The sequence below is a fragment of the Wyeomyia smithii genome, chromosome 3 (assembly GCF_029784165.1).
Source record: "Wyeomyia smithii strain HCP4-BCI-WySm-NY-G18 chromosome 3, ASM2978416v1, whole genome shotgun sequence".
Classification (NCBI taxonomy): domain Eukaryota; kingdom Metazoa; phylum Arthropoda; class Insecta; order Diptera; family Culicidae; genus Wyeomyia; species Wyeomyia smithii.
Genome location: NC_073696.1, coordinates 55254522 through 55274913, shown reverse-complemented (window position 1 = coordinate 55274913; position 20392 = coordinate 55254522). Strand labels below are relative to the sequence as shown.

The window sequence follows — 20392 nt, the reverse complement described above, 5'->3', positions numbered from 1 at the left end:
TACTGACACTAACAGTCTCTTCCGAGCCGAGACTCGAACATACGACGACTGGCTTGTTAAGCCAGCATCGTACCTCGAGACCAGCTGGGAGAGCAATCTCAAGAATGTATCCTTGATCAATTGTTTCTCGATACTATTTTATCCTGTAATTTAAATTCTTTATTACACTAAAGTTGCTTTTCCGTAGGGGACATAAAGCGCTTGAAAATCGTGTAAATTCCAAAATCTGCGTAGAAAAACTTCAGCAGTAAAAAGTTTAAATGATATAAACTATGTTCCTTTAAAGGAGATTAAAGAGTAGTGATAATACCACATGCGAATGCAGATGAAAATCAGAAAACGAAAAGATAACAAGTTCACATAAAATCAGTGAATTTCGGGGAATGTATTTTCAATTTTGCACACGCGAGAGGTGAGTATTCTTACGACTGGGCATTTGTATACAAAATCTACATGAGTTCTTCAACTGTAATTCAGAATAGGGGGCTGATGATTTACGTGTTTATCACTCCGCGGTTGTGGAGAACGTTTTTATGACAAAACACTAGCTTCAAAGTGTGCATCCCACGGCAGGTAAAAATCTGATAAAACAAGCATTAAAGCCCACCGTTAGTAACAACATGCATGAGAAAGCAAATGGCCTCCCATAGGAAAGCTCTCCTCGCTCTCTGCGGCAAATTTGTGGTGCTGGGCCAGCTTATGTCATACTGCTGTCGAGTACAATTAAACGGTATCATCGTGAAATGCCATTAGTTGTGGCTTGTGGGTGAAACGTGGATAACCATGGGTCGGCACTTTGTACAGGTCGAACCGCAATTAGCAAGATGAAATCAATTAAATGGTTAAAGTGTGGTGAAAAGGCTGACACGAAGGCCGACAATATCGATACCGGGGGATGTAGAACAGACGTTATGGTTGTGTAGGCCGTTCCAGGTAAATCAATTTCTCAATTTGATTGCTCGATGCGTTTGAAATGTTTTGATATAAAAGCACAAATAATTACCGTATTCCGTCAGTTGATAAACGAATTCCACTTACCTGAAATAAATAAGAGAAAAAAAAAATATACTACTTAATAAAATGTATTCGCGGTACTAATATTGTGTTTTAGTTTGATGACTATTAACAGATTACAAACGAATCTATATATTTCTTTACTAGAATTTCGACTGCATTAACTCTGTGGTACAAAATTATAGGTGGGCTTCAAAGTCAATCAGCGTGTGTTGAAAAGAAATGTCCATTGACCGATCAGGGTGACAACATAATTTATTCAATCAAGATCATGTTAAGAAAAGAAAGAAAAATCGGGATACCTTACTGCAACCGTATTCAAATCAACCCACTTCAAACGCAAATTTCTCCACTTGTGATTCGATTTTTTTTCTCCTTTTAAGCTCCTTTTCCGGTAAATATACATATTGGGCAGGCGATTGTCAACAAAATTTCGTTTCAGCAGCTAATCAGATTTATAGCATCATTAAGGAACGCAAAAAGAGCGATAACATAGAAGGGTCCCGCGAAGTCGGGACTTATACTTTTCTGACGATTCCTTACTCAATGTTGCAAACATCAATCTACGACTTGCACTAGATGTCCTAACTCGAAATTATTTTGACCTGTTGTGACGGAACTGTCACGGAAGGAAGGTGGCCAGTCGAGCAGAAACTCAATCAGAGAGGCAGTCCCAGCACAAACGTACTTAATTGAATTTAATTTCCTGAGAACGGAATAAGTTGGAAATGAAAATCGTTATTGTATAATACACTTTCCAACAACAACAACAACCATCACCCTTCATTGGAGGCAGTTTTGTCCTCATCCGACGCTCGAGCTGAGCGCAAAATTGCATTTCTTTACACCAAAGTTAAAATGAACAGGATGAAAATTAATTCAATTGCTCTGTTGACTCTGTAGTCTCGGGTTGTTTGCGCGCAATAGTGGAACGAATCAAGCGGATGAATAGAGTAATTGACAGTCGCTTTCGGATTAATCTTCGGTGTTGGTTTATGAATTATCTGCTGCTGCTACTAATACAGAAGATAACAGCACATGTTAGAATCGCTAATACAGCTAATGTTAAGGGTGAAAGACACATAAAAGTATTATCTTTTATATACAGATTCTATCTACTGCTGCATGGTAGAAAAATCTGATAATCCTCTTAGCGATTTACTAAGCGGCAAGACTGTATCAACACCAGACAAGTAAAGCTGCCAACCGAAAGCGGCATTCGAGCGGATGTATACTTAGCCACCGCCAAGAGGGAGTAATTTATCTCACTTGTGCGAAATTAAACCAAGCAACTTTAACAAGACAGATTTCACTCTATAACGGCAGCATCCGTTCCATACGGGATTTCGAGCCACTCAGCCGACAAAGTTCAATACAGTAGTAGGACCTGTCCTAAAGTGTAGGAATATATACCAGCCGCCACAGCCGGTCTATCGACCCAACCCGTGTAGAATCATAACAAGTCTGGGGCGTGCCGAGATTGCGTAATTGGACAGAATGCCACTCAGCAGCAGGAAGGTTCACTCATCACGAATCCCGACAGCTGTTTTGGGGCGACCCTACGTACAGGTTTGATAACACAGACCCTACGTATCGGTTTGATAACACAGCTCGGAAAGCAATGGAAGCTGTAGAGAATTTTGAAATAAATCTTCGAAAAGAATTTTAGCTATCTTAAGCACGAAGACGATAAGATGTCTTGAAATGAATTTTATTTGAAGCCCCCAGCATTCCTCCAGAATTGCAAACAAGCAGAAGGAGACCTTCCGTTGATTGGGTTAGGTTGGGTGAGGAAATTTCCTTTTTTCCTTTTTTTATTTTCTTAATATCAATATATCGTGAAATTAATTCACGAATTGATGAAGATTGTGTCTAATAGCAAAGAGATCCATGGTAGACTATTAGAAAATAAAGCATTCGAGAAACAAAATTTTCCACTCACATTTTTACAGTATCTTAAGTCTATCTTTCACCCGGGAGGTAGGCATCTAAAGTAAGATTAAAATTAATTATTCATTTCATGCCAACGATCCTCCCGTACGCAGTAACTTTCAGCCAGTTTCAGCAGCTCCCCGATGGGCACAATTTAGCCATGAGTTACCCAGTCAGTAAGTATACGAGTGGCGGCAGTAAATGTTTATGGACGCTCAACTTGTTCGCAGATTTGCATTGTACGGAAATGATTCACCAGCGCACGTGTCGCAGTAAATTTCGTTTTGCGCATTGCAAATGTGTAGACACAGGCTGCGTAAAAACAGTGAAAACTGTTAATGAATCGAGGAAAATGTGTATGCACTCCACCAGAGAGATGTGGAAAATTTACCGCCGGACGTTGTTTCCAGGCTTTGTTATGTTTCTTTTGCCCTAATGTTGTTTTTCATGAGGATTTTGTTTTGCATAATATCATCAAGCAATGCCAAGAAATCTCACTCTTTTTTTTTCTCAGATAACACATAGTATTATCAAATCTTCCAAGGAGAGAATTATGTATATAAAAGTGTAAACAATGTTGAAGAGTATCAAATTCTTCATCTTTCAATTTTGTCCACAGTCCAGTCACCTACTTTTTTGTGAATCATGCAATTTTCACTTCGTGGGTTGGGTTCATAATTGCGCTACTATTCATAACCCGGCTCGCCTTTAACTTAACGTACCAGGTTTTCAACCAGGTGTGGGTACAAATTTCAACGTCGCACATAGGAGTATTTGACCCAAAAAGTTGGCCAAAAGTCCGACATACAAAATACACGATTTCCACTATTTTTAATTGATTTCAGTCAAAACATACCCTTATGCTTTCCCAGAACTCATTAGTGTCTTATCACATAAACCAAACTGTTATATTTCAAAGTTATTCCACAGTAAATTGGTCAGTTTGAAAAATACGTGCTACTGCTCGGCTGGCGTATAAAATAGAAAAATTATGTAAAATAGTTTTTCTCTCTCACAGGACATAATCTACAAGATAAATAAAATGTTTTGCAATATTTACAACGTTGAATGCATAAAATAATTATGGATTGTTTACGAAATAAGTGATTACGAAAACCAACCGCGAAAAATCCATAATATTGTGAAATTGATTTTATGATTTAGTAACCTTCCGGGCAAGTCCCGTCGAAGCTTAATTCATTGACAAAAAAGTCAAAGCCTTCTGAAAATATACGAAAAGAAAAATCTTACTCCTGGTTCCTCTTTTTTATTTTATTGACATTTTATTAGATGAAGATTTATATGGAAATTTCTAAATCTTTGTTTTATATCATGTGTCAAAAGACACTAGAAAAATGGAGCAAGCGAATTTAAAGTAATATTTTATATATTGTTCTATTGTTATTGTTTTCTGTCCAATTACTACCAAAAAGCGACTTGGACTTTTGGCCAGCTTCTTGGCTCAAAAACTCCTATGTGCGTCGCAAGCCGCCCTGGCATGCTGCCAAACTATGCATGAAAGACGTTCAATTTGAAGAGGAGCTGTGATGCGGTGGAGTCGAGTTTCTCACTTGTCTGCTAGTTCTGCGTCAGCTGGCCTGCCTCCTCACATCGCGAATTTGCATAAGCACACGGTATACATCAACACGAAAGAGTGGGCCCGAAGTAGAAAATAAGTTGGAATAGGATTTAAAGAGCCCCTCCAGATGAAATATTTGTCGCCAACCTGCGTGGCGTGGCGATAAGAAGGCAGCTGCTTTGTGTACATTTTTTGGTGAACCTGGCTCTTACGATGATCAAAGCCATGCATAAGCGGCCTCCTGGATATTGCAGGGGACAGCAGATAAACCATTTTCGTCCTTCAGGTGACACGAATATGGACAAAAGTAGGGTGGCAGCGAATGGGACAAATTGAAAAAGAAGATCATAAACATTCAATTTCTAGCAACGAAAATGTTACTTTTCTGGAATTTGGATTCTATAAAAATAATTAATTTTAATAATTATTCTTTAACTTTTTGTCACATTATATCTGTACCTTTCTTGTATTGTTCTTGCGTTTTAATTTCGTGTAATTATCTGCGGTTTAATATCGATGCACAAAAAAGGCCAGTTAAGCTGGAATGTTGCATAAAAATGGCGCAGTTGTGACGAATATTGCACACTGGATTTTATTAGCAAATTAAATTCTATTTTTCATCCATCCATCGTCACCCTAACAACAGTCGAGGGCACCGACGGTTCACGTGGTTCTTTACCCGGATGATGTAACGATTATACGGGCGAGTTTTACTGCGCTTTAACAGTAATAAAGCCATTCGACCGAAGCTTGTGTTTTCTCTTGCAAAAAGGGACGGCAGCGACCGTTGCAACGAGGGCATTCATATGCAGATTCTGTGAGGCTATTCCCGGACTTCCAAGATATTCAACTATTTTCAAACTAAAAGTCATTTTCAAAACTGAGCATCAAACATCATTTTTATTCCTTTTTAGCCGTCTCCAGGGAGAATATAGCCGTAATCTTAAACATATAAAAATGCAGCTCTGTCTGTCTGTGATTCATATAGGCTTGGAAACTACCGAGCCGATTGGCGTGAAATTTTGTATATAGGGGTTTTAGGGGCCGGGAAAGGTGACTAAGATAGTTCGAGACCCTACCCCCTTCTGCAAGGGAGGGGTCCCATACAAATGAAACACAAATTTCTGCACATCTCGAAAACTAACCAAGCAAATGGAACCAAATTTGGGAAGTGGATGTTTCTAGGAGTAACAAATATGTCCATGTTGGTTCGACACCCTTCCCTCTTCTGGAAGGGAGGGGTCCCATACAAATGAAACATAAATTTTTGCACATCTCGAAAACTAACTAAGTAAATAGAACTAAATTTGGTAGGTGGATGTTTTTAGAGGTAACAAATATATCCTAATGGTTTGACACCCCTCCCTCTTCTACAAGGGAGGGGTCCCATACAAATGAAACACAAATTTCGCACAGCTCGAGGACCAATCAACCAAATACAACCAAATTTGATATGTGAATGTTTTTAGAGGTAACAAATATGTCCATAGTGGTTCGACTCTCCTCCCTCTTCTGTGAGGGAGGGGTTCATGAAAATGAAACACAAATTTCTGCTTATCTCGAGAACTAACCAACTAAATGGAACAAAATTTAGCAGGTGAATGTAATTAGGTGTAACAAACATGTCCATAATGTTTCGACACCCTTCCTTCTTCTGGCATGTCTCTAAATACCATTTCGAAATCCAAGAGGGCGACTTCCCGATTCTGAAAAATAGCGGCAAATGACCTTATACCACCAAACATGGGTATTTCCGGAATTGTTTTGGTGCACTGAAGCCACAAATCGACCTCAGACAACATTTCGAATTGTAAGATGGCGACTTCCGGTGTCTGGAAAACAGCCGAAAATGACCAAATAACACCCAATATGAGTGTTTCTTCAACCAGAATGACGCTCAGACGCCAAAAATTGTCTCCTAATGCCAATGTGAAATCCAAGATGGCGACTTCCGGTTTCTGAAAATCAGCGGCAAATGACCAAATACCACCCAATATGGGTATTTCCGGGATTGTTATGATGCACTGAAGCCACAAATCGACCTTAGACAACATTTTGAATTGTAGGATGGCGACTTCTGGTGTCTGTAAAACAGCCGAAAATGACCAAATAACACCCAATATAAGTGTTTCTTCAACCAGATTGACGCTAAGAGGCCAAAAATTGTCTCCTAATGCCAATGTGAAATCCAAGATGGCGACTTCCGGTTTCTGAAAATCAGCGGCAAATGATCAAATACCACCCAATATGGGTATTCCCGGAATTGTTAAGACGCACGGAAGCCACAAATCGACCTCAGACAACATTTTGAATTGTAAAATGGCGATTTCCGGTGTCTGGAAAACAGCCGAAAATGACCAAATACAGTGATCACCCGATTATATCTCACTCTGATGATTTTTGGCGTGATAAAATAGGGAAAGTGATAAAATCGGGAAATTTTTAAAATTTTATTTTTTTTATTGAAGATGTTAAATCAATAACTAAATACGTAAAATCAGCGATTTTATTTTTTTTGGAAAATTTATCTGTACAAACGAAAAAAGCTGCAGATTTTTTTTCATAAATCGATATATCTGAATAATGACAAAAGATAGAGAAAAGTTGTCAAGGGATGAATTTGAAAAAACTGTCTGAGCTTTTATAAAAAATATTTTAAAAATTAATCGAGATCCTGTACTGAACAAAAAAATTTCAAAAACAAAAAGTGACTATAAAAAATCGATCATCACTATTTTTTAAAACATTTTTTTAGATAGATAATTCAGTTGCCTAAAACCTTTCTGAACAAACCTAAAAAAATAAAAAACCTAAAAAAATCGATGTAAAGTTGCAGATAAATTACAATCAAGTTTTTTATTCGTTCATGTTTTTGTTTGAATTGGTAAAATGAATTACTTGCTTTTTTGTAGCGCAGTACCATAAGCAAAATATTAGATGTTCTCACAACACTAAACTTTGCCGAAGACAGCATGCTGATATCCCTCACATATTGCAACCAGAAAAATCTTAAAATGTAAATAACGATTTTTAATGCCTTCTCATAGAAAACTTTATGTTGCTTGCAATATGTAAGAGATAGAAACATGATGTCTTCTGCAAAGTTTCTTGTTTTGAGATCACCTAATACTTTGCCTAAGACACCAAGTGTCTATCTTTATCTAATGAAAAAGTAAATATTCTATCTCACTCTTAGGAGGATTGATCACCCAGCTTTCTACATCAAAAGATGCGTTTTCAAATATTTTGAAACTTCTCCGAACATATTATACGGTTATAATAAACATTTGTATCACTATTCAATTATTCGCACGATAACAGTAAAATGTAACATTTGCATCGCTTGAATTTTTAATGTTAACTGCATCCAGAATGATACACAGAATTATGAAAAATATCTTAAATATTGAAGCGTAATAGAAAATCAGTTCACCCTGACATTTTTTTAATGAAATGTTTTATGATGATAAAATCGGGTGAAAATGTAATAAAATCGGGGGCAGATAAAATCGGGGGCAGATAAAATTGGGTACAGATATAATCGGGTGATTACTGTACCACCCAATAAGCGTCGTTCACAAATTACGTAATTACGGAGGAGGGGAGATAAGTCTGCGTTACTTATTGTTACATAGGGGGGGAGGGGGGGGGGTTTGTTGAGCCCGTTACGTAACTGAGATGTTTGCTCAAAATTGCAAATTTGGAGGAGGGGACAGGTTGTCCAGCGTTACGTAACTTTAGGGGGGAGGTCAAATGTAACGTTACTTATCGTTACATAGGGGGGAGGGGGTCTGAAATCTAGGTTTTTAGCGTTACGTAATTTGTGTACGACGCCATATAGGTATTTCCGGGATTGTTATGATGCACTGAAGCCAAAAATTGACCTCAGACAATATTTTGAATTGTAAGATGGCGACTTCCGGTGTCTGGAAAACAGCCTAAAATGATCAAATACCACTCAATATGAGCGTTTCTTTAACCAGATTGACGCACGGAGGGCCGAAATTGTTTCGAAATCCAAGATGGCGACTTCCGGTGTCCGTAAAACAGCCTAAAGTGACCAAATACCACCCAATATGAGTATCTCTGGAACGAGAATTAAGCTGAAAATTGACCTCAGACACCATTATGAATTTTAAGATGGCAACTTCCGGTTTCTAAAAAACAACCAAAAATGGCCGATTTCCATGCAAAATGAGTATCTTCGGAACCAGAATGATACACAGGAGCTAGAAACGACCACAGACACCATTTTGAATTCGAAGATGGTGACATCCGGTTCCTGGAAAACAGCCGAAAATGACCAAATAACACCCAATATGGGTGTTTCTCAAACCAGAATGACGCTCAGGGGCCAGAAATTGTCTCCAAATGCCATTTTTAAATCCTTAATTGCTTACCCGGTCGCGTTTCAAAGAGTGCGAAGTGCGGTGTGAAGATAATCTGATAATCCGCAGTGAAGGTCATCCTGCTATTGTGCTTGAGTGGTGTCGCTGCGCAGCTGCCCGTTCCAGCACCGAAAGACTCGGTGATTGTTTTATTGAAGACAACAAAGAAGAAGAGGTACGTATTTCTTTGCCACTGTACTGTTGCGCTAGTTTGAGCGCAATGGATGTGGATCCCTTAGCCCCCGATCCCCCGTCTCCGAACCCACCCGACCCTGTCCTTCCTGTTCAGTCTCCGTCTGTCCCTGCTTTAATCAATCCTCGTCCCAGGCTTTACCCAGACGGATCAACGGGTCCACTGGTCCTTTACATGAGGCCCAAGCCAGGAGGTAAATCGCTTAACACGTTGCAAATCGCGAAGGATCTGACGTCACGATACAAGGCCGTGACTGAAATATCAAAAGTCAGACCAAACAAGCTCCGTGTTGTGGTGAATGATCTGGATCAGGCCAACGATATAGCTTGCTCCGAGCTCTTCACACGCGAGTATCGCGTGTATGTACCCGCACGAGACGTGGAGATCGAAGGTGTGATAACCGATTCGAGTCTGTCTGTCGAGTGTATCCTGAGTGCAACCGGTTGCTTCAAGAATTCCAATACTGAGGCGAAGATATTGGACTGTAAGCAATTACGGTCTATGTCGCTCGTCAGCGGATCTGCTCTCCCTAGCCACGTCTCGATTAACCGGGTTCGTCTGCCTGTGCGTCTGTATGTGCCCCGTGTTATGAATTGCACCAATTGCAAGCAGTTAGGTCATACAGCTGCCTACTGCTGCAATAAGGCACGGTGTGGCAAGTGTGGGGAGACTCATGCGGAAGATTCTTGCAGCGTAAACGCTGAAAAGTGTATTCGCTGCGGGGAAAATTTGCATGAGCTTTCCACATGCCCGGTGTACATACAACGCAGAGATAAAATTAAACGGTCTCTTAAGGAGCGCTCAAAGCGTTCTTACGCTGAAACTCTTAAGAAGACCGTGACCACTTCTACCATAACATCGAACCCCTTTGATCTGCTGTCTTCGGATGAAACGGACTCTGACGATCCACCAGCAGAAACGTTCTACGCCAATCCTGGAGAATCTAGAAAGAGGAAAAATATTTCCTCTCCTAAGCTTCCCAGGAAAGGCCCTAAGGTTTCTCAAGATGGAATGAATAATACGAACGAATCTAAAAGTGCTGCGGAAAAGCCGAAGCAAACTCCTCCTGGGCTTGCAAATTTGAAGTCTCAGAAGGAGTTCCCAGCACTTCCTGGAACATCTAAAACCCCAGTTGTTCCTTTTGCACATCCAGTTGATAATTCAAATGCTGGGCTGGTCAATTTTTCTGACATTGTGGACTGGATTTTTGAAACTTTCAATATACCCGATCCAATTAAAATTTTTCTCACAGCATTTCTCCCAACAGTTAGAACATTTTTGAAGCAGTTGACTGCCCAATGGCCCCTCCTTGCAGCGATTGTATCCTTCGATGCCTAATTCAACTGCGTATATGAAGGATTCTATCTCTGTCTTACAGTGGAATTGTAGAAGTATTTTACCAAAAATGGATTCATTTAAAGTTTTGATAAATAAAAACAAATGCGATGCATTTTCCCTTTGTGAAACTTGGCTTACTTCAAATATTGATCTCAACTTCCATGATTTTAATATTATTCGCCTTGATCGATTCTTTCTATCGTATTAACCTCCCCTCGATTCCAGGCATCGAAGTTGTCGCATGTCAAATGACAATACAAGGTAAAGAGCTTTGTATTGCCTCAATATATATTCCTCCCAGAGCACAGGTTGGGCAACGGTTGCTCTTTGATTTAATAGAACTTCTTCCCTCGCCACGTTTGATTTTGGGAGACATCAACTCTCTTGGTGGGGCTTGGGGTTCCCCTTACAATGATAACCGCTCCTCTTTAATCTATAACCTTTGCGATGACTTCGACATGACTTTTTTGAACAACGGTGAAATGACACGTATCCCGAAACCTCCAGCGCGCCCAAGCGCTTTGGATCTATCCTTATGTTCGACGTCGCTACGGTTGGATTGCACATGGAAGGTAATCCTCGATCCTCACGGTAGCGACCATTTGCCTATTCTTATTTCAATTACTAACGGGTCAACTCGCATGCGACCAATTGACATTCCGTATGACCTCACACGGAATGTCGATTGGAAGTTATACGAGGAAATGATTTCAAAAGCGGTCGAGTCGATTCAACATCATCCACCACTTGAAGAATACAACCTCCTCGCGGGCTTGATTCTCGACGCCGCGTTGCAAGCCCAAACGAAGAAATATCCCGGCGTAACGATCAAAGAACGGCCTCCCACTCCGTGGTGGGACCAAGAGTGCTCCGATGTCTACACGCAAAGATCCGAGGCGTTTTTGGCCTTCCAGAAGGGAGGTATACCTGGCGACTATATACGGTATTCGGAGCTTGATACCAAGCTTAAAAGCTTGGCTAAAGCAAAGAAACGCGGATATTGGCGTCGGTTCGTGAACGAGACGTCGAGGGAGACATCGATGAGCACTCTTTGGAACACAGCCCGAAGAATGCGGAATCGCGTAACGGTCAACGAAAGCGAGGAGTCTTCAAGTCGGTGGATATTTGATTTTGCCAGGAAAGTATGTCCGGACTCTGTTCCTGAGCAAAACATTGTTCGCAAAGCGTCTCCGGGCCACGACGCGATAGAATCACCTTTTACGATGGCAGAATTTTCGGTTGCCCTCCTGTCCTGTAACAATAACGCGCCTGGGTTAGATAGAATCAAATTCAACTTGTCGAAGAATCTACCCGGCAATGCCAAGAGGCGCTTGTTGAACTTGTTCAATAAGTTCCTGGAGCTAAACATTGTACCGCAGGATTGGAGGCAGGTGAAGGTGATCGCCATCCAAAAACCGGGAAAACCAGCTTCTGACCACAACTCTTATAGGCCGATTGCAATGCTATCTTGTATCCGGAAATTGATGGAAAAAATGCTACTCCGTCGTTTAGACCATTGGGTCGAATCAAATGGTCTACTATCAGATACTCAATTTGGCTTCCGCCGTGCCAAAGGGACGAATGATTGTCTTGCGTTGCTTTCAACAAATATTCAGATGGCGTATGCTCGCAAAGAACAAATGGCGTCTGCGTTCTTGGACATAAAGGGGGCTTTTGATTCCGTTTCTATTGACATTCTTTCGGGTAAACTGCACCGACAAGGATTTTCTCCAATTTTGAACAATTTTTTGCACAATTTGTTGTCCGAAAAGCACATGCATTTTACGCACGGCGATTTGGCAACTTTTCGAATTAGCTACATGGGTCTTCCCCAGGGCTCATGTTTAAGCCCCCTTCTTTACAACTTTTATGTAAATGACATCGACGAATGTCTGGCAAATTCATGCACGATAAGACAACTTGCAGACGACAGTGTAATCTCTGTTACAGGGGCCAAAGCTGCCGATTTGCAAGGACCATTGCAAGATACCTTGGACAATTTGTCTGCTTGGGCTTTACAGCTAGGTATCGAATTCTCTCCGAAGAAGACTGAGATAGTAGTTTTTTCTAGGAAGCATGAACCTGCTCAGCTTCAAACACAATTAAAACGGGTAAAACGATTTCTCAGGTTTTGGTACACAAATATCTTGGTATTTGGTTCGACTCTGAAGGCACCTGGGGTTGTCACGTGAGGTATCTGACGAAAAAATGTCAACAAAGAGTGAATTTTCTTCGTACAATAACCGGACAATGGTGGGAGCCCATCCAGGAGACCTTATAAGGCTTTACCAAACAACGATATTGTCTGTTATTGAGTACGGGTGTTTCTGCTTCCGCTCCGCAGCAAACACACATTTGATCAAACTGGAGCGAATACAATATCGTTGTTTGCGTATCGCCTTGGGTTGCATGCAATCGACCCATGCGATGAGTTTGGAGGTCTTAGCTGTAGTACTACCATTGAAAAACCGCTTATGGAGCCTGTCTTCTCGTATTCTTATCAAATGTGAGGTTTTGAACCGTCCTGTGATTGAAAATTTTGAAAGGTTAATCGAACTTAATTCTCAAACCCGTTTTATGACATTGTATTTCAATCACATGTCCCAAAATATTAACCCTTCTTCGAATATTCCAAATCGTGTCAACTTATCAAATACTTCTGATTCTACTGTGTTTTTCGATACATCCATGATAGAAGAAACTCGTGGAATCCCGGATCATTTACGCGTGCAGCAGATCCCCAAAATTTTTTCTAATAAATATCGAAATATCAACTGCGACAATATGTTCTTCACTGACGGATCACTTCTCGATGGGTCCACTGGCTTCGGTATCTTCAATAACAATTTAACCGTCTCCCATAAGCTCGATAATCCTGCTTCTGTTTACGTCGCAGAATTAGCTGCAATTCAGTACACCCTAGCGATTATCGGAAAAAATGCCCACGGACCATTATTTCATCTTTATGGACAGTCTCAGTTCCATTGAGGCTCTCCGATCGATGAAAGATGTTAAGCACTCTCCGTATTTCCTGGGGAAAATACGGGAACATCTGAGTGCTTTATCCGAAAAATCGTATCAGATTACCTTAGCGTGGGTCCCTTCTCACTGCTCGATACCGGGTAATGAGAAAGCGGACTCTTTGGCTAAGGTGGGCGCAACAAACGGTGAAATTTATGAAAGACCAATTGCTTTTAATGAGTTTTTCGCACTTGTACGTCAGAATACGATCATCAGTTGGCAAAATTCTTGGACTAGAGGGGAACTGGGAAGGTGGTTACATTCCATTATCCCCAAGGTATCGACGAGCCCGTGGTTCAAGGGGTTGGATGTAGGTCGAGATTTCATTTGCGTGATGTCGCGGCTTATGTCCAATCACTATAGATTTGATACGCATCTCCGTCGTATTGGGCTCGGGGAAAGTGGTATCTGTGCCTGTGGTGAAGGTTATCACGACATAGAGCACGTTGTTTGGTCATACCCTGTACACCGTGACGCCAGGTCTAAATTAATAACTTCCCACCGGGCCGAGGGTAGAGGACCAGCTGTTCCTGTTCGTGATGTCTTGGCGAGTCGTGACCTACCCTACATGTCCCTTATATACATTTTCCTGAAATCCATCCACGCTCAGTCTAGTCCCATTCCTTTCCATCCACATTCAACAAAACGGCAAGAACACGTCATAGACCTCGATTTTGGAATCATCAACTGAACCCCACACGAATCCGCCAGGACCTGAGAACCCGAGTTTTAAGATAGACTTAATTTCAGCTCGTAGTCGGCAGCGAGTATAAAAAATTTGCTTAAAGATTTTAAGTCATCAGATATAATTGGCGCCGTTAAACATTAAATTGTATTTGTGCCGTGTCAAATAAACGATAGGTGAAGAAAAAAAAACAGTTTGAATTGAAAAATGGCAACTTCTGGAAAACATCCGCAAATAACCGAATACTACTACATACTGGATAAGTCCGTAATCGAAATGATGTAAAGAAGCCAAGCATTGACCCTGGACACCATTTTGAATCAGAAGATGACCACTTTCAGTTTCTGGAAAACAACGAAAATAACTGAAATGCACCCAATATCCGGAATAGAGGTCATGTACAAAAGCCAAAGGTTGAGGATGCCATTCTGATAAAACCAATTATTTTTAAACGATATAGTTCAATCGCAAGGAATCAATAAATTTGAAATGTTTAAAATTATTAAATTGAACGCTAAAATAGGCGGGACGAAGTTTGCCGGGTCAGCTAGTGAGTGTATAATTCCGAAATAAACTCGCACTGCTATTCTAAATATCGGGAAGCAACCTAATGTATCCAAATTCATTCAAGTGAGAAATCACTTAACGCTTTTAAGGTTAGAAATCGCCTAAAATGAATCCAACTTGCTGCTTAATTTTGAAATTTATATTCATCTCAGCATTCCTACATATCGATAACTCAATTACAGAAATAGCTTATTTCAATTCAAGCTAAGAAAAATAGAAAAAGCAACGAACTGTTGACTAGAGCTCCCGAACACAAACAAACGAAAATTTTCAAATTCAACTCCTTTGTAAAAAAAACACTCAGCGACTGCATTTAATTTTTGGACGCACTCCGATAAAATCACTATGAAGCTTTATAAACATTTTTTAAGTTCTTATTGAAGCTTTTTAAAGGTTCTGAACTGAAGACCGTCTAAAGGCGGCACTGGGCACTGGGATTAAGCAAAAAATGACTGAAAAGGCCGTCCAAACAATAGACAGTTCAAAAAAATTAACTGTTGATTGTAATCTTTTCGTTTTTATTTTTTGGGACTCGAAAAGTAATATACGCCGAAAATTGTATTCTTTGATGGAATACAGTAACAGCACTGAAAATTGAAATTCTTATAATTAAGATCTCTTTTTCCCTAATCTTATCTCCCAGCTGGTCTCCACGTACGATGCTGGCCTAACAAGCCAGTCGTCGTATGTTCGAGTCCCGGTTCGGGAGAGACTGTTAGTGTCAGTAGGATCGTAGCGCTAGCCCCGCAATTGTCCTGTACACTTAACAGTCAGCTGCGAAGTCTGTGTATAGTAAAACAGAAAGTCGAATTCCGTTACGGAATGTGGTACTAAGGCTTTTCCCCACTCAGAAGAAATCAGTTCTAAAAGAGAATCATTGTTCTATTACATATTTTGAATATGGACCCAAAGCTATCATTACATTAAACTATATACGAAAGGCTATGAACCATAACAGAAACTTCATGTAGAAAAATGAGAAGCATTTAGTTTAATTGTCACATTTGTTCGGAAGAAATCACTCAATAATGCTCATAAAAAAATAAACCATCAATAAAAACGGACATCAATTTACTAACTAGCAACAGTACAAAAACTCATTTCGTCGTTGTCCTACTGCACAACTTCATTTGGTATATAGTTTTTTGTTTTCCAATTCCAGCGCCGGCCACCCAGGGGAACCATACGAGGCGTTGACGTCTACCCATAAAACCAGACTTGGAACGCGAAAAAAAATCCATCCAACACACATGGAAACGTGACAAGTAGGGTACTCACCATGGGGGAAAGGTAAAGTCAGTCCCGTTACAGCCAGCATATTAATTCAATTAGCCAACGTTTTTTTATTTTGTTTTGTTTTAGAACTGGCTCTAAACGACGCCGGACGTACCACCATACTGAGAACCGGTAGGCAGCAAGCAGTTAGCCAGGAGTGTCGCCGTTGCCATCGACACTAATTGTAGTAACTCTGCACAACGGGGCAAACAATGTGCATTTCCCTGGCTACTGCCGCGCCGCCCGGGCACCGGATCTTCAGTATATACGGTGTATTAGTCTTTCCGATCGACCAAGATTCATCCACAGCTGTCTTTGCGCCTGGCTTCGTCACGTTTGAGCTGCATTGTTATTTTGTAGCGAAAACGTCCACACAGACACTCATGTGTATGCAAACGGGAGGCCAGGATAGTGTCGTTCATACGTTCACCCGCCCATAATGGGCGACAGTATGATAGTACAATTCCAGCTGTAGAGGAAGTACTAATAGAGGGGCAGTGAACCGGTAAGACAACATTCCCACACTTTCCTTGGTTCTACTCCCGGGAAAGCCTCGCGAAAATGCGGGTTGGGTTTTCGTCCACTGAGAGAAGTTTTTCCTTCAGTTTCAAATGAACAGGTCGCAAAACATTGCGCGATTGCAAAAAAATTACACATCAGTGTTTTCATAGTGCAGCCATCTCTAAACTATCATGACGGTCCCGTACATCACCTCAGTCAGACCTTGTCGCAAACTGTAGACGCAAGCGATTATGTTGTCGCCCTTTGCAGTAGATACTGGGGAGGTCGTTATCATCACCGGCGACCGTCTGTAGATGTGTGTTGTGTGACCACCACAAGCACAGCTCGGTAAGGATAGTTTTTTTCGTCGGGGTCGGGGTTGCGATACATCGTTTGAATTAAAACAGATGAGAAAAGGCTCAGAACAGTTAGAATGGAGGGCAACAAAATGAGTTTTAATTCAATCCAATCTACGGATGGGAAAATTTATATTTCTGTTTGTTTTGCCATTCATCGAGGAAACAACTATCAGCACAATGCTTGCACAGTTCGATATGACCTCGATAGCGAGCAAACAAACGAGCGGGCGACGATATTCAATCGAGTGCAAATTGGTTTTGCAGTGTTAACCTGGCAGCGGATGATCAGTTGACATCCGTTAGGTGGAAAAACAATTAGCCATTGTCAGCAGAATTCGAAATTAAGTAGGAACGAATATACATGTCAAAATGGTTCTTCACATGTTCAAAAACAAAATCGATAGAAAAATTAAACGAATTTTATCCGAGTATATTAAAATTTGGATAGGTATAGCATCCCCTAAAATAGCAACAGTTGGGCTGCTAATGGAACCGTTTCGTTCGCCTAACAGCCTATGTTCATCCTCCAACGGTCGACCCTCAATAAAAACCATCTGTTGCAACCGATACCTGAAAACATCCACTGGAATGCTCCCCAATAAGCAATCGGATGTCAGATTATATCCTAGTGTAGTGTACAACGGAATGAAACACAGAACACATCCTCCCCGTAATCGTTTGCCGGAATTATTATCCTTTTTTCTGCTCGGTATCTGACTGCATTGCGTAGAACCTGTTTGATGTGTGTTATGGGTCGGGCTTCCCTGGGAATAAAATCATATTCTAACCAGGATAGCACTGCAGGCGATTTCCTTGTGCTGCTATCGCTGCTTATTGCTATATTTGATGCTTCTTTTTTCACTGAACGGATGTTCCATTTGATTCGGATTTTATTTTCTCTTCCTGTGCTATAAAACCTTTTTGCTCGAACAGAGAAAAGTTTCGTGCGGCCAAAACCCAAAAACACGATATTGCTCTTATTGCTGATATAGAGCAGCAAAAGTTTATAATCGGTTTTTATCGGCATAAACTTTCTCTAAAGCTCTAAGCGTCGAGGTTGAGGTTAGGAAGAAAATTATGAAAAAAACATTTTGCTTAAAATATCTGCTTTTGTTTCTAGTTCCTGGCAGTCTCTTTCTCGTCACAATAGGCATGGCCCAAGCACAGCATGATATGAAGTGCCTATTTGCTGTATATTACTGTGCTACACTTGAAAACGGAGTACCGCTTTCAATACTTGATAGAAAATTATACAGATTATTAATTGGGCTCGCTATGGTTTTTGGTCACTGGTTGATTTCCAGAAACCGGTCGCCATCTAAGATTTTAAAATAGCATCTGGAGTTGATTTGCGATTTTCGATTTCCTGATTCCCATATTGAATGGTTTTCAGCCTTTCTCAGTCGAATACACGTCAGAAACTAAGGTAACAATATGAAAAGGATCAACTGTGTTTCGGAATTTCTACGAATTTTACAAATATTCACGTTTAAGATTCAAGTTTACGCCTTTTTCGTTATCTGTTCATAAATTCATAGCTATACACTATTCACTCTTCAAAAGCAAAAAGATTGAATGAATAGTTCAAAAGTTTACTTTCACGGAGATAACTTTTCAGCTATTCGTTTGATCTTTTTGCTGGCAAAGAGTTAATTGTTTCATATTGATTAACAAGATTCTGTAATTATACAGATATTGCTGGAGGAACTTTCAGAAATAATCCAAATTTTACAGGTTTAAATTCGAAACAACTCGATAACGAATGAATTTCTTATGTCTTATGTCGGCACCAGCAAAGGCTGAGCTCATCCTTGTAAAATCGCATTGTTTCATAATCGCAGCCCTCGAGCTGAAAATTTTAGAATGCAATACCCGTGACGAATAATTATAGACCCAAGAAAATTAATTTTTTTCTAAGTGTTCACTTTTCGATCAAGACCAGCAGAACTATCGAAAATGTTTTATTTTCTTTGTCATTCCACTCCCTTCGTAACTACGCCTCTACTGGAAGCTTCTCTCAACAGCCTGGTATAAAAGTTAGCATGCAGAAACTTTGCTTTAATTTTCATTCAGAACACAGCAATGGTGCTTCTTAGCGCCCTGAAATCTTCGAATTGAATAAGTTAATTTTTCTATAGTGCGAAACACTTCAGGATTCATATGTTACGCAAATTTTTTTCATGTTTCTTCACTTTAGAGTAGCATACAGTAAATTAATAATCTAAGCAATGCGATGCCCATGACAAATAACTTAAATTTGAAGAGTTGAATTCTCGCCTTTCTTCTTGATATTCATTTTTAGACCGCGAACGGCACACCTATCGAAAGTGTTTTATATTTTTTGTCATTCCATCGCCTTCGTTATCACGCGTCCACTGGAAGTTTCGCACGAAAAGCTATTAAAAGGAAGCATACAGAAATTTTGGATAAAATTCTCGGGTGCTGCATTCCGATTCGGAACTCGACCTTCTGTTTATTATATACAGACTTCGCAGCCAACTGTTTAGTGTACAGAACAATTGCGGGGCTAACGCTACGATCCTACTGACACTAACAGTCACTAACCGAGCCGAGCCTCGAACCTACGACGACTGACTTGTAAGGCCAGCATCGTACCTCGAGACCAGCGGGGAGAGTTATCCGACACTGGAAAAAATTTATTTTGAAAATACGAAATGAATAAAAAGTCGTTTTTCTAACAAAAACGATTCAAACGGCTCTATAATGGTCGTGTAGGAGTCGCTTGAACAAGTTTTATCAGTTTTTCCCTAGAAGTGCCCACTTTGTTTTGCTCAGAAGTTTTTCAGGCAACAAAATTGTGTATAGGAAAAACTTATTACGAAAGAAATCTGAGACAACCGTTTCGTTTTTAGACCACTTTTAGGTCTTAAAAAAATGAGTGCAGAAACTCAAAATTTATTTTTTCAATGTTTTTAAATGGAAATTTAGACAATTTCGTAAAACCATCTTCTGATAACTTTTTTCGAACTCTTCTCATTACCGAGCGTTTATGGTTTCAAAAATCAAAAACGTGAAACTGCGTCAAACATGGACAAGTTCGTCTTAAAACTTTTCTCCTTGAATATTGTTTCCATTAAGTTCTACTGCCAAAAAATCGAACACCCTCTTATACCGTCCGCAACCCCCTTTTATATGCATGTAGGTAGAGAAGTGGCTAGAACAATATCCATGCCAAATTTTATGAATTTTGAACAAAATTTACGTGTTGAAGCAACATCGTATTCCACTGCTATTTTTCTCAAATCTTCTGTAATTGTTGTAATTGTTGTTAAAGATTTTCTAAATTGAATTCGCTTCTTTTTATTCAAAGTGGTTTGACTGGTACTCTCATTGTAACCATTCTATCTGGCAATTTCGAAAATATATTCCATATCATTCATCTTGGAAAAGTAAATTTACCTTTGTTCGATTGTGAATTTTATACCTTTGTGGATATTATTAAAAGATATGAAAGAAGTTTCAAGTTCCGCTTCTTTCCAAGTACAAAAACTACCATCCACATATCTCCACCACCGAATT

The 20392-nt window shown here is 40.1% G+C and overlaps 1 protein-coding gene across 11 annotated transcripts in view; it reads right to left on the bottom strand.

Annotated features, from left to right (window-relative positions):
- The window catches only part of LOC129730989 (uncharacterized), a 260098-nt gene that overhangs the window by 129816 nt on the left and 109890 nt on the right, over window positions 1–20392 (bottom strand). The window lies entirely within an intron of this gene.